This window comes from Orbicella franksi, chromosome 1 (assembly GCF_964199315.1).
Source record: "Orbicella franksi chromosome 1, jaOrbFran1.1, whole genome shotgun sequence".
Taxonomy (NCBI): Eukaryota; Metazoa; Cnidaria; class Anthozoa; order Scleractinia; family Merulinidae; genus Orbicella; species Orbicella franksi.
The window spans coordinates 17,548,277-17,559,308 of record NC_138145.1 but is presented as its reverse complement, the minus strand read 5'-3'; the positions used below and the strand labels follow the sequence as shown (position 1 = coordinate 17,559,308).

Here is an 11,032-nt window from a genome sequence, read left to right as displayed (position 1 = left end):
TCCTGTCCGCTTCTATTTTCACCTGAACTTATTACCATGTCATAAATAACAATACCCAAGGTAGAATATAACACTATTTTTACATAGATATGTACATAACAGTTCTAATTTAGCTTTTTTAAAAAATAACTTCATAACGTTTTAGGACGGTATTTACTGACCTCTATTGTAAATTTTGACATCATCATTTCTAGGTTAGTTTATCTTAATCTATACTTTATCATTGTTATTTATTGTTATCTTATGTATAACTCATGACTTATATTTGTGGTGGCTCGAGTAGTAAGGGTCTTGGACCCTTTTTCGGGCTTCCAATGGCTACTTTTATTTACATTTTATACTTTTTCATATCTATTTTTTTCTGTTTGTATATTTGAGCGTTTCACCTTTCGTTTTTGTCAGCCTGTTCCAGGCCTCGGTGGTTGGGGACGAGCGAAAAAAGAGGCGAGCGAGAGAAAAAACGAGGGAAGACGGCATACTTTTTAACCTTCCATGAATTGTAGTAAATAATAGTGATTAACAAAATTGTCGTGTAGTAGGAGACCAACTTGTTTGACCGCGAGTATGATCACCGACAAAATTAGACGAAATAAAAATAAGTCAGATCGAAGCCTGTTAACGAGTTTTTATCTCATGGCAAAGTTTGCTGAGAAAATAATCCATTTCTGAAAAGTAACAGAAAAATAAAAAATTGAGGAGTATTCAATCACATGAAGAAACCAAGTAAAACGCGCGCACAGCACGCGCATTTTGTCATTCGAACCCTTGTTTTTGGAATCGGACACTGTTTATTGGACACCTTTAAATGGAAGCTTGAGCTACAATTTAAGTTGGTGAAAAACAGGATGTGCCAAGAACCAATCAGATTCAAGAATTTTGTTAATAGTTATGAATGACCGAAATTCCAATCCTTTGTTTTCCAAAGTGAACATAAGTTTGTCTTACAATCAAATACGGCGTTATTTTCTTCATAAAATGTGTAATAAATCAGTCAAACCATTGTTTAATTATGGACTATAAAGTGACAGAAACCTGCAAGGAAGTTTCTCACCGATAATAAATACATGTTGAGTGAGTGAGGGATTCAGTGAGTCCAAATTGGGGGTGGGGGAAAAGGGGATGACCGAACAAGTGAGTAACTCAATAAGTGTGTGAATATGCGGCGAGTGGTTGAGTGGGAGGAGAGGGTGTAGACGAAGACCGGAAGTTGGTGCCTTGTTTTTAACGTGCTTCTGCTTCCACCATGAACTGTGAAGCTCTTTTGGCAGAACTTACAAATTGAGGTTTATGACGAATAGTTAATCATACGTGTATACACACGCCAAAGAAAAGATCTGTGTACCTCTCGCTGTAATGCGAGACTAAAATATACCAGCCCCTTGAAGAGGACAAAAACACCCCCTGTGCTTGGTGTCACCATTATAACAGAGACTGCACACTTAAGCTATAACTGAATAGAAAAGATTGTCGCATATGGTACGTAAAATTACAGTGTGCTTTGTCAGACAACAAAGTACATGTACTGTGCTGAAGCTACTCCGTTTTGAGAGTGAAATTTGGAATGGGATAGTAAGGGGGGAAAGGTGAAAAATGAGCATAGAAGGAATTAGAAAGGAAGGAAGGAAACCAGGAAGACCATAATTAAAGGCTGACCGTACGACCAAATAAATCATTGACTGAATAAACATCTGATGAAGGAAGGAAAACAAACAATGATTGATTGATAAAAATGCTTGGACGGAAGGAAGGAAGGAGGGAAGGAAGGAAGGAAGGAAGGAAGGAAGGAAGGAAGGAAGGAAGGAAGGAAGGAAGGAAGGAAGGAAGGAAAGACGGACGGACGGACGGATGGAAGGAATGAATGGGTAACGAATGGATTTAGCTGAATGAATGAATGAATGAATGACTGACTGACTGAATGAATGAATGAATGAATGAATGAATGAATGAATGAATGAATGAATGAATGAATGAATGAATGAATGAAAGACTTTATTTAAGTGTCAATGGTATTTAGCTTAAAAAAAAACTAATTGGGGAAACTATTTACTTATTAAAATATACCTTAGCTCGATTTTCCTTTGATCTTCCTAGAAAAATTTGAAATCGAGGGAGACTCTGTTCACAGGGTAGAAAGAATGAAAAGGTCGACAGGAATTAGTGGAGAAATTAAAAGATGGTAATTAACAACGTCCAGAACAAGTATTAGAGATATAACTGAGCTTACATACTATAAATATCCAAAGGACCCAAAGATGTTTCCAATCTGCTGATGGTAAGTTAGTTTACACAATGTTAAAACAAAAATAGACCTCATTGACAAGGATGCTGATAACAATGTGGTACAGACTGACAACCAATCGAAATGGTAACAGATAGCTTTGTTACATAATATGAAGCCAGTTCTAAATTAATAATAGTAACTAGATTCCTCTTCCCGCCCAAAAGATTATGAACATGTATACACGTTTCTGTAACATAGCTCTAGGTCTCTAAAGACGACTTGATGATCAACCAAGAACGCAGAATGCACTCAACAGGGAAAGCACGTGAAAAAGACGTAGTTGTCATCATTACAAAAATGCGATAATTTGGGAAATAAACAAGTAAAAGTTACAAAGCAAATATTTATGTAAAAGTAAAAACATTTGTTGTGTAATTTATTCTGGCATTTCATCAGATATGGACAGATATTACCATGATACCTCAAAGAAGCTGTTATTTGTATTAAGATAATGAATTTTGGATGGCACATATTGTAGGTGGAAAATTGTGATTGTTTCAAGTCTCGGTGTCCATATTTGGATAAACTTAGGACAGCACTGACGCATATAAAGATTGAGGACACGTGTGCTATTTTCATATTCGAATGTCATATTAATTCGCTATTAGACTGTGAAGAATTTCCTGTTTTAGCTATCAAAAACAAATCACAACGGCATTAGAATTTTCATCTCCGAAAACCTCCATTTATTGCATTGCATAGTTTCACCGAACTATTTCTTATCGTACCGGCGTTGAAGATAAGGTTGTTAGTGAATTTGCGCTCTCCGTTTGGTTCAAAGTTTTAAGACCCTTTTAGGGGGAAAAATGAAAAAGCCTCCTGTTACATTGTTCTATTGTATCTGTGTAATTGATACGAAGAATTACAAAATTAGGCTTGACCTCAAGTCAAATCCTAGAATAAAACAAGTAGGTCGACCACTGCGTTGAAAAAAGCTTGATGGTTTTAGCATAATAACGATTTAAATTTTTTTTTTCCCCGAGACGTACTTGCCGCACTCTCTTCCCGTCATCAAAAGTTATTATCAGATTTAATTCACTCTAACTATGGACGGGACATAGCACAAATAAGCGAGTTAAGGGTTGAGCATTAAGATATGAATTTGGTATTTATTCCCACAGATCTAGACAGGTCGATAAGCCATAAAATCTCTCGTTATGATCGACATCTACCAATCACAGTGCATGCATGCTGGGTGAATAACAAGCGAGGGAAATTCAAGAATTCAGTCTGCTGGAAGAGCGTGCACGAGCAACATTATTTCGCTTAGATCAACACTGATAGGTCTTCATAAAGCGAGATATCACCTCATCAGCTTGGAAGGTAAATTTACTTATGCATTTTACTGAGTTCAGTCGTCTCGTCTCACAAGTAATGCGTTTGTTGAAGATTGGCTGTAACAGAACGAGATTCCTTATTTACAACGGAAACTTTGTTACGAGCGACACGAAATTTGAACTTTTTGGCGGGCTAATTCTACCTGCGCCACAAAACGGCGCATACTGGCGATGGAGTTCAATCAGTTCAGTTCATATCCACATTGGCTAACGTAAATCCCTTTCGACAACGCCTTGGAATCTACGTGGAAAACGAATTATATTTGCCTTGATAGTTGTAATTAAAGAAAACAACCCAGCTTGTTATTAGGTGGATTTCACGGTCAATAATTTTAGGTTGTCAGTCTGTATCGAAGGTCTTGATATTCTTAACCGGTAGGCAAAGTCTATCCTCGAATCTCGCCGATCTATCTGCAGGGACAAGTCTTAGCATCTTATGTTGAATATTCAGAAGTATTTCTACCAAAGGCATTACATAAATGCAAAACACTTGAAAGTAATGTGGTACTGCTATTTTTGTATTATTCGGCAATCTTTTGATTTGGGGGCCATTATAAAGCCAATCTTAATTATCATCGAACCGTTGAAACAAAAGACATGTTGTATTAAAACTACTATAATTCGGACAATAAAACGCGACCGCAATAAACACAATCTTTATTTCGATCAGAAGTCGTTTATCGGTGGAAAAACATCAATTATGATGTTTCGTAACGACAACATTGCGTTTGCAAAATTTAGATAACAAGCTTACGTTTTAATAACTTCCGCTGAAAATCAATTCAAGTGTTGCGAATTTGTGAAGTATCTCTTAAAAAGAGACAGAAACACCGTTTATTGGCGACTTGAATTCCTTGCAAATTGAAATTTCAACTTAATGATTTTGCCCACCCACAGAAAAAATTAAGAAAACCGAATACCCCCAGTCTGTTGTGCAAGAGCGTGTTGTGAAGGGTTAGCAACGTTTTCGTGATTTGAGGTAACTACACACTTTTAATTGGATATGTCCAAATATTATAATAACATGTTGTTTTAGAGGAAGTTGGAACGTGACTTATAACCTGTTAAACCGATCCTGGCGAATGGTTCGACCGGGCTTTCAGACCAGGCCAGTTCTGCTCTCTTTTTGAAGCCACCCCAATCTGATATTAACATTTGTTTTGACTTTGTGTACTACTACTAATTCCTAGCTCTCCTCTGGGAGAATAGGGCCAATACTTTGTGTATTGATACGTAAATGATGATCACGAAAGAAAAAGCTAGATATTATCCTTCCGGACCCAGTCCACCACATGTACGAAAATGGCGCGAAAACAGAACTAACTTCGTCGCCCGGTTCCAGGCCTGGCTGCATAGGATCATAAGGATGCTGCTTAGAAACTGCTTGGATACCTGACGATAAAACTGAAAACGGAAACTTCCGGTTGTATTGCCTGTCGCATTGTAACAATCTTAATTACAAAGTGTGAATGATAATAGCAAGAGGTCTGCAAATAAAGTAAAAAAGACCGAAAGAAAGTTGTAAGCTGAAAACCAAATACGAGACGAAACTAGTGAATAACAAAAGTTTTGTTCTCATTGCGACATATTTTGTGCACAACAATCAACCTTTACTTTTGTTACCTTAACGTTTTTGCTGCTTATTGTCAATAGAAAAAGTAACGTTGGTTTTGACTGTTGTGGGCATTCTTCTTGTTTTGAGTTCAAGGTGACTTTGACCCGGAGGTGTATTTCAGTTTGGAAAACTAAGGATCTTCTGCTGGGCATTTTAGAGCGAATCGCTATTTTTCTTTGCAGTAACGATGTCTCGCAGAGCGTCCCAGGTTCTTTTACTTGTGTTGCTGTGTGCCTTGGTTACAGATGAAGTGCATGGTATTTATTCGTTCAAACGTGCGCCCAATCAGTTCAGAAAGAGAGTAGCTCAAATGATCTACGCATGGGTAAGTGTGATATCGGTTGTTGTGGAAAAGATATATGATTACAGCAAGCGCAACAAAAATCGGAGAACGAAGTCAAAATAGGTGATGCCTGTTCGGACTATGTATTGCTAGTTTTAATCAAAAATAAAAATCGTCACCATACAATAAAAAGTCAAGCCGATCTGGGATATGACAGATGATTGATCATTGCGGTTTTTCATTCGTGGGTTATTCGGAGAAGTGTTTCACTCAGATTTATAAAGCTTTGTATGGAGACGCCATGTTGTGAAACGTGAATACACTAGAGCTCCGACACATTGAAATCAATACCACTTCTAGTACAAGAACTGTTCAGTTCGCAAACAATTAAGTGAGAACTCGATCATCTTTTGACCTACGCGACCGTTTTCTCGCGCGGCCGTTTTAATATCACGCAACGCAAAAGTTTGGGAATTCAAACGTGCTCTACTGCAAAACGAAGAACCCTGTCGAGTTAAAACGTTGTAAAACGTCAAAATCACACAACTTTTTTTGAGCGTGAAGATGAAAGAGCCATCAACGAACATGCGCGCGAAGGAGGGCTAACCGAGAAAGAATGCCTAGAGGCACTAAAAGATATGGGAACAGAAAAGATCCCTCGGACTGACGGTTTGCCAGCTGAATTTTACAAAGTGTTTTGGAATGATAAATCCACCATCCTAGGTACTTATTAGAGCACTGAACTACACTTATGAAACTAGAAAACTCTCAATAACCCAGAGAAGAGGATCAAACTCATTCATCCTTTATCAAAACTGGAGACCCCTAACCCTCCTGTATTTCGACTGCAAATTAGTGGCAAAGTCAATTGCTTATCGCATGGCATCTTCTCTCCCTAATCCTATCAATTACGACCAGACTGGTTTTATGAAAGGTAGATTTTTTAGAGAAAACATTGGCGTTATCGATAGTGTCATTTGTGATACTGAAGAGAAAACTATTCCAGGATTACTTCGAAAAAGCGTTTGACACGATAGAATGGTCTTTCATTTTTTTGGTTTTGGTAGCAGCATCTTGAAGTGGCCGAATCTTTTTTGTTACCACCCAGAGAGCTGTGTTTTGAACAAAGGTTGGGCGAGCAATTTCTTTGAAATTCAAAGACGTGTAAGACAAGGCTGTCCTCTCTCACCTTACTTGTTTGTTTTGTCAGTTGAAGAGTTAGCCAAGGCAATTCGGGAAAATAAAAGTATTTTAATACGTTTATGTTACCTTCAAAAAGGTATCTTCGTGAACAGTAAAGAAATATGCAGAGGATACAACACTCATACTAGAAGAATCCCTAATGGCCTGTCTGCTTTAAAACTAAAAGGAGCTCAGTCACGGTTTGCACACTTTGAGAAGTTTAGCCTAAATTATTTAAATTCGTCGTTTGCAATCCGTGTCAATCTTCGCCATCCTTGACCATCCTTGTTCCTTTATGGTTTATTATTATCTCTTTGATATTTTTCTATCTTGGTAAACTATTATTTTCAGGTTTCCTTCCATTTAAAGGAGACTTTGTACGTGGCCAGAAAAAAAGACAAAACACCGTGACTGAGCTCCTTTAACGATAAAAAACAGAAGGCCTTTGGATTGGAGTAAATTGTGGAAACGATGGAAAATCAATTTCTGGAAGAAATTTTATATATGGTCTAAATCAAAGTTAAAACGTTGGGCTTTTGGTTCTCAATTGATCCGGAAGTAGCAGCATGCAACCTTAAATTGTAGCGAGAACAAATAAATAAGGTTGGAAACCTTTTAAGTTGCTGGAAATAGCGCAGACTTGATATATAGGCAGTTCCTAATTATGGAATATTACAAACGTTACATGTGTCGTTATCATGTTTATAGAAACACCTACCCTTCTTTTTGTTTAGTTTCATTTGACCAGAAATTGTATTAGACTAATGATTTCGTTAGATTACTATTTCAACAAGGCTTTAAATTTAATAATACTTGTTACAGTATAGTAACCTTATCACAACTACTAGCAATTTCATTGGTAGTGATTTTAAGACAGTAGTGATTTGATTGGCCTAGTAATTTATTAGGCTAGTATAACTTTTTACAATAGTCTAGTAACGTTTTAAATACATTTTTTCATTTGATTTTATTATTATTTTCCACAGTGTGACGCTATTTGTGATAACGCAATTTGCCGAGTGGTGGAGAGTTCCGGCAAATATGATCATGTCTATAGTGATTGTGAATGCGGCTTGGACTGTTATTGCCTGTACAGTGAAACACGTTATAACAGCTACATCTACAGATGCATGCCAGCATGAGCAGTTTGAACTTGTGTTTGGAACTGACTGTCAAATGTATTTCTAATTTGTGTTTGGTTTGGCCATTTTGCATCTGAGTTTTATAATGTTGGTTAAAAACCACATGCTACTCGCCTCTACCAATGAGAGCAAATTTACCACGAGGGGCACACGTGATATGTTCAATATCGAGTTCTGATTGGTTCATTTGGGTATAACGTGTGCATGGTGTGGTGATTGGCATTACATTGGTTTTGTTTTCAGCTTTAGTACAGTCATTTAAGAAAATTGTCCTAATAAGCCATTTCCGAGTTGCTTTTTGCCTCTATTTCAAAACGAGGGCGGTGCACAACCTTTCATACGGAAATGAATTTGTTTTGCAAGACAAAGAACGTGCAAGAGAAACTCATTTCAAAATGAAAGGTTGTGCAACAAGACTCGTTTTGAAACCGAGGTAAAAAGCAACTCGAAAATGGCTCATTAAATCGGATGTTTCTTCTTGAACACCATTAGAACATTTCTTCACGAAGATTTTCATTTTTAATGACATTGTTGAATGACACTATAGTAGAGTTACCTTTACGTTAGTTCCCCGAAAAGAAATAAATTAGCTGCTGTGTTTCTCTGACATAACTGAGCTTCGCAGAGAAACGGTATTTAACAGTTCATAAAGCTGTACATACTGTGAATATTTTGGCTCTATTTTAGCGCCAGGAAGGGGTTTATTTAGCAACACAATTTATCGACGAAATACTGTTATACTAGCATACGTGCTGGAATTTTATGTGTTATGTAGTTAGAAATAAAAACACTGAATGGCGAGATGTGTGGTTATATTGCTAACTCAGTTGGTAGACTGGATATACAGTATGTTGGAGGAAGAGGGCGAGGGGGGGCGGGGCGGGGAGGGAATTACAGATACCGAATATCCCTTTCGTTTATCCCTGAGCTTTCCAATTTCGGTAGTACTACTGCTTCCCCTCACAAGGACAAGAGACCCACCCCCCCTCCCAAAAAAAAAAAAGAAAAAAAAAAACGGCTGCCCTTGAAGGCTACATTTGTAGCATTACAGTTATAAAATGTGACGACATATAACTTGATATGACAAACTGTGTAATAACTAAAATGTTGATTGATAATATTTTCCCTTCAACTCAGGCCTCATGGGATTAGTGTTATGGTCGTAAGAGCAGAGAAGAAGTTAAAGTTAGAAGAACCTGTGCAGCTGGGAAGGGTAAAGAATCCAAACCAAATATCGTGACCAGTTTGAGTCAAGAACTTGTCGTCTGGCAAAGAAGAGGGGATGGGTGGGTTGAACTGGAGAAGGTACACGAGCTCCCCACTCCGGCTCTGCTAATAGGCTGATTTAGCAACAGGACGGGAACGTCAGGCGACGACTGCAGGGCGCGCGGAATAACCTGGATTCTGTTCTAATTTGACCATATTTGGGTATTTGTACTGCGCGCGCCGTCGTCAAGTGACGTTCCCGTTCTCTTGCTAAATCAGCCGAATTACACTTAGTTGCGCCCTTAAAGAAAAAAAAAAAAAAACCCTGATCGGCCACAAATCACTTAGCACCGAACGTTTATGGGTGAACTCAGTGAGGCAAACCTCACTTTGGGTGAGGCACTCCATGTCACACAAAATAGGGATACAATGAAGAGGGATTGTTGATGCCTTATGTCCCACAGGGGACGAAGAGTATTAAGTAAGTAAGTTAAAGGTAAAACCAAACAAAGGGGTCTGTCAGCTAGCAAATACAATTCCCTGAGGGAAGCCTGATTCTTGACAAGTGTAAACATTTCACAAGATAACAAAAAGAGTTACATCGTGTCTAATTAACCTCAAAAAAAACTTGTTTAACGTACACAAGGTTAAAATCTGGGAGATTTTACACCCAAAATAGTTTTTTTTTCGAGGTCACGTTGAAAGGTTTAGAGAGAAACTCTGTTCTATAGAAAAAGAACGAAAACCTTTTTGGCGAATTGATCGTTAGTGACGTCACGCTTTTTGGAGGTAAGTTGAGATTCATTCTTTTAAAATACATTTTGTTTCCTGGGTTACTATCATCCGCTGGGGGATTATCTCGAAAACTAGAATAATTGTTATTTCTTCCGGTAGTGTTTTGGTTGCATGTAACAGTAATAATTCAGCCTGGATTTGCTGGTAATGATTGTCGATCAGTTTAAGCGGCCAATTTGTTAACTTCAGATTTGGTTTATTTTAAGCTTGATTCGAGTATTTTTGTTCTCTTAAAATATAGTATCACTAAGCCACTAAAACCAGAAGTAATCTTTGAGAAACATAACATCGATTAATACGTTGGATTTTCTACTCATCACCCAGAGTATAGGCGCCCAAGAAAAGTCAAAACACCTTACTGGTTTGTATTAGTTCATTCTTGCGCTTTGTGGTGATAATTTAGCCGTATTCAAACTTTACAATGCCGATATTTCAATTCTCTATTGAACAGAAACAATATTATCCGAACAAGTCTTCGCTAACCATGGATCGCACATGGCAATGGTTGCTGGTTTTGCTTCTCGTCCTGTCATTACAGTTGCCCCCATGTTTTTCTTGGAGACGACGAAGAACTAAGCCTCCTCCGGTAAGCCATGAAAATAGCGCTGACTGGTATACTTCCCAACTGAGATTATCCCAGTCACTCAAATTCCGCCAGTAGTGAAGATTTTCCTCTTACACTGGCGACACTTAATAAAGACTTTTATTAACTCCAACCACAATTCCTTGAAGCATCTCAATCTACTCAACTATAGCCTTGACAGACCTTTCTTTTGAAAATATCCATAATTACCTGATACGGTGCCTGTGATCCGTGCCAGAGTTCGACTAGCGAATGGTGCCGTGTCCGTGCTATTTACATTTTCTACTGCTAGGGTTTATTTATTTGTTTTGACGATTTTTTTGCCAATGCTTCACAGTGAATCCAGTTTACTCCGATTTCTCGCAATTGATTTTTGTTCATACCAGTGGCGATACGACCGCCTAGCAGAAAAGTACCATTGGTAAATTACATAACTTTACAAGATAAACAGAGAATTGAAAGGAGAAATATTGCAATTTCCGTGTGAGAAAACAACTAAAATATTCAGCTACTTCTAAAACTAAGACCAGTAAAGTTGAAGAAATAAAAGAAGAGACGATAGCAATAAATTTTTATTGGCTATTTTCCTTAAACTTTTAATCGACTTT

General features: G+C 37.8%; 2 long non-coding RNA genes across 3 annotated transcripts in view; both read left to right on the top strand.

Annotated features, from left to right (window-relative positions):
* Positions 1-3,348: 3,348 nt before the first annotated feature.
* On the top strand, positions 3,349-8,825 carry LOC145483526 (uncharacterized). The gene is made up of 3 exons (XR_014048936.1): positions 3,349-3,604; positions 5,416-5,558; positions 7,685-8,825. It is a non-coding gene; the product is annotated as an uncharacterized LOC145483526 (long non-coding RNA).
* Positions 8,826-9,703: 878 nt separating this feature from the next.
* Positions 9,704-11,032, top strand: part of LOC145494132 (uncharacterized) — a 6,436-nt gene continuing 5,107 nt past the window's right edge. The window contains exons 1-3 of one of the 2 annotated variants that reach the window (XR_014050240.1): positions 9,704-9,985; positions 10,083-10,202; positions 10,293-10,427. This is a non-coding gene — a long non-coding RNA (uncharacterized LOC145494132). Of the gene's footprint in view, positions 10,203-10,292; positions 10,428-11,032 lie in introns of both variants that reach the window. The other variant, XR_014050239.1, reaches the window with a different exon arrangement.